Below are 4,556 nucleotides of genomic sequence, written 5' to 3'. Positions count from 1 at the left end.
CTTTTTGATCAAGAATTCTTTGTGCCATTTCTGTGCCATTTTCAGGATTGGTTGTGCATGGTAGGTAATACAGACCAAGGTTTGGCCATTTGAGGGGAGGGCTCTGCACAGGCTAGGCGTGTAAGGGACATATTTCCCCTGTCCTTGAGCCACACTACTTAGTGTGTCCTGGATTCTGCCAGGAGTGCATTGGTTGTTCCTAGACTTAGCCATATCTGCAGCAGAGCCTGTGATTCCCAAGGCTCCCAGAACCAAAAGAGAAAGAGCCACAGCTTTCTTGCAGTATTGTCTCACAAACAAGAGTTCAGCAACTTTCTATGGTAAGGCTTTGTTCCTTCCTAAATCACACCACCTATATTTAGAGTAAGAGAAACCCACCAGTTCGATGGGCATTTTGCTAGCCTCCAACTAGGAAAACATGACCTCTCAGGAATGAGCCAGCAGAACAATAGAAATTTTTTAACACCTCAACTCTCCCTGCCTTCCTGATTATGCTTCACGAATCCTAAAGAAGACTTTGCCCTAACACAGAGCACTACGTATGGGGAGGTCCCTGCAGCATGTTTCTCAGCCTGTCCACCCTGACCCCATGTGAAATATGATATGCAACCTCCTTTGTGAGAACAGTGCTGAATTTGGAACAAGTGCATCTGAGCTCAGGGCCTGGTGCTGTCCCTTTCTAGATCATTGTATTCAACTAGTCATATACTCTCCCATCTTAAGCTGCCTTCTGTATAAAGGGAGAGATTAGTCTACTTCATAATATCACAAATTTATGTAATTACCAGGATCCCCTGGGGTGAGTATTTAAATATAGGATCCCAGGTAGTATGGGAAATTCTCATTCACTCAGTCTCAGGTACAGGCCTGGTGATCCCTATTTTTAACATGGACCCAAGATAAATCACAACATTTGGGACCCATTGAGTCTCTGAGACCCCCTCCAATACCAATATTTGTGCGTCCTCTGACTGGTTTGGTACAGCAGTCTTCACAAGATAAAAAAGGGAACATCCCTGTTTTTGTTGCAAAGACCTTCCCGAGCTCTTTCCTACCACTGTCTGCCTTTGAGCACATGGCTGGTGTTGCAGTCAGTTGCCTACTCATCTCCCTCTTATAGTCTGTGAGCAACGCAGGGACAGAGGACATGTCTTATTCATGTCTCTGACTGCAGCTCCTAGCACACACCTGGCATAGAGTAGGCCGATGACTAAATTTAGATCAATAGTGCCTTAAGTTCTGTAGGTTTCTGTTATTTCTGTCCCTCTCACCTCCGCCTGTGGCCCAGCAGACACTTGAATTAAGATCATAACTGACAAGCCAGATGTCTGCAATTTCAACTTGGACATCTGTCTGAGTCTCAGGGAACCCTTGTATCACTAAGCGCAGCATGGCCCAGAGAGACATAGCTGCCTTTTCCCCTCCCCCATCAAGCCCGGCCAGCTGAGACCATCAGTGATGAGGGCAAGTTGAGAAAAGCAGGGGAGCTCCCAGTTTGTGGGGTTACCACTCAGCCCAACATTCTGAGGCACATTCTGGCTAGAAAACTGGCCTCCTCCCAGCGGAGAGCTGGGCTGCAGCCCTTGGCCTGGGCCTCACACTGTGGCCCTGCTCCCAGTTTCCAGCTCAGCCTCACCCTCCTCCCCAGGCAGCGCTCCTTGTGAGAAAGAAGTGCATTTAACATTCCCAGCACGGCACAGGGCATAAGAGGCGATTCTAAGCATCTTGCTGCAGAGCGAACTAATCCTACCAGGTTAATTCCCCCCTCAGTTTATTCCATCTTATTAGAGCCGGCAGGCACCCTGCAATGCTTCATTACCTGTGCCACTCCAAGTCAAGTCTCTCTTAATGAGCTGAGCAATGTGGGGAGCTCCCTGCTAAGCACCCCAGATGAATGTGATTGTCCTAGAAAGGGAAAAGCCCTGAGTTCCCCAGACCTGTCCACAGGACAAAGCTATAATGAAGGAGAATGCAGTTGCTGAAGGGCTGACAGTGCTCTTGTGCCTGATGTGGGTCAAAAGGGGACAGAAGGGACCCCCCTTTCCCTCTTCACCTGCCCCCAGTCTCTCTCCCTTCACTCAACTTGACAGCTTACGGGAACCTTACTTCATGTCAAAGACCCCAGGCTGAAAAGATCCCTTGCTCTGCCAACTTAATCCAACTGCCACCTCAATCATCACACCCTGTTTTCCAACAGAGACGGTGTCATTTCCTCTAAAGGTCTCATTTCAAGGGCCTTTGAAATTACCCCAGGAAAGAAGAAAAGAGACCAAGTTTTGCATTGGCAAGTGGGGAAAGGGGGTGCATGAGTACGTGGGCTGAGCGAGCAGGTGAGGGTGAGGTGGGGGCCAGGAAGGGGGAGGCAGTGCTGCCAGCATGGCAGTCTTCATCCTTCCCCACTGAGCCCTCTGTGTGTGAAAGAGATCTCACTAATGAATCAAGTCCTCTCCACCTCAGTGAGTGAGAGCTCCTGCCAGAAGATAAAATACTGCAGCCGCCAGCGGAGGGTGGCCGACTTGGCACTGTGGGCCAGGGTGAGGCGGCGGATTCATCAGGGGGCACAATTATTTCACCAGCATGCTATGCCTCTATTCTCAGAAACCTCAGCTGCCCAGGGCACTCTTGCTCACTCCCTCTCTCTCTTGCTTTGTCTGATCTGCATTTTGTCCCCACCCCCCACACCCCCACACCCCCTGCCATCTCTCCAAGCTCAGGCCCCCTGCTCTCCCTGGGTGGCATGTAATTTGTAACATTCTGTGTGCTCCTTTCATGAGCTTGTGTCTGTGCACATTTCTGCCTTTTACTACATTTCTCAACTTCTAGGGTCCAAAAGGAGGAGGAAAGAGAACATGAGTAAAGGGAGAATGCCTGTGTTGGGGGGGAGGTGCTGCCACACATCAAAGGGTCTTTGCATGAAGGAAAAAAACCCAGAGAGGGAGTGGACAGGAAAAGGAAAATTGCTCACTGAGCACACTGTAGTTTCTAGCATAAAAGGAGACAGACAGCATGGCCCCTGTGAGGCTTTGCTCATGGGGGAAGCAGGGGAAACAAGTCACTTTGCAGAAGGAAACCAAACTAATATACTCCTGAAAACACAAAAGCAAATGGGCTGTCGGTATCAGCGGTTGATCAAAAGATTATGGAGATTCTAAGGGTTTTTTTTTTTTTACTGTAACAGCTAGACCCTGCTCATCTACCTGGCTTCCATATGGGTCCTCATCCTTCTCTCCTTGCCCCTTGACTACAGATGAAGATGAATGACTTGCTTACCAGAAGAGGACCAGTTTTCAGCCCAGTGGTGAAATTCCTCAGTGTCTCAGTTTCTCTTTCTATTAAAGGGGTACTCTGATAACATCCTCATCTATGTCAAGGGAATGGAGAAGATCATGTTTAGATGTGAATATACTTTGAACTTATGGAATGGGGAGCACTATTCCAACAAGGAAGTGGAGCAGGTTTGCCTCCTTTAGAAAGATCAAGGGCAGAGTCCTGGTCAAGATGACCAAGTAGGTGAACACTATGCTCTCCACCCACCATGACCACATCAGAACTACAACTAAATTACAGAATAAGCAACCATCTGAAAACTAGCTAAACAGAAGTCCTATAACTGAGAATATAAAGAAGACACTTGTGGAGACTGGTAGGAGGGGCAGACAAACAAAAGGGCTGACCTCACATTCACATGTGGCAGTTGAGAATCTGGAGAAGTATCTCAGTTGCATAGGTCCCCCACAAGGAGCAAGGGGGCCCAGCCCCACACCAGGCTACCTAGCCCTAAGCACCAGTGTCAGGAAGAGGAGCCCCATAACAGCTGGCAGTGAAAAGCCAAAGGTATTCTGTCCATGAGGGTAAGATGGAAGGCTGCTGGAAATCCAGACAACTACTTAAAGGGCCTGCACACTAATTCACTGTCTGGTGGGCACTCATCCCAGGGTGCTGCAGAGGGGTAGTGGCTCAAGAGGCACCCAAGACACGCAGCTACAAAGTCAGTTCTTCAAAACAAGGGCTAGAGGGACAGTAGGCAATGTCTCTGTGTTAAGCCCTCTGCCCACACAGCAGGCAGGTAGGTACCATCTTTCCTGTTAATCCCCCCTGCCCACATGGCCAGATCCGAATCTGAGTTAGCATGCTGAACTTCAGTTTCTCCATCCTGCTGACTCCCTGAGACCCTGACCAGCATAACTCATGCACCAGAGGCCATTTCAGTGACAGGCAGCTGGCCTAAGCCTGTGCTGCAGTCTTTTTAAAAAACTCTCCCCTGGCCAATGTGGCTCAGTGGATTGACTGCCAGCCTGTGAATCAACCGGTCACCAATTCATTTCCTAGTCAGGTCACATGCCTGGGTTTCAGGCCAGGTCCCCAGGGTGTGGGGGCGCATGAGAGGCAACTATACATTGATATTTCTCTCCCTCTCTTTCTCCTTCCCTTCCCGTCTCTCTAAAAATAAATAAATAAAATCTTTTTTTAAAGGAAAGAAAGAAAAAGAAAAATAGTGTTAAAAAAAACTCTCAAAGTTCTTTAGGCCCCAGATAAGCAGCTGACCACACAGCGCC

This window comes from Sturnira hondurensis, unplaced genomic scaffold (genome assembly GCF_014824575.4).
Source record: "Sturnira hondurensis isolate 20B ecotype Veracruz unplaced genomic scaffold, ASM1482457v3 Scaffold0024152, whole genome shotgun sequence".
In the NCBI taxonomy this organism is placed as follows: domain Eukaryota; kingdom Metazoa; phylum Chordata; class Mammalia; order Chiroptera; family Phyllostomidae; genus Sturnira; species Sturnira hondurensis.
Note: the sequence above shows the minus strand (reverse complement) of the source record.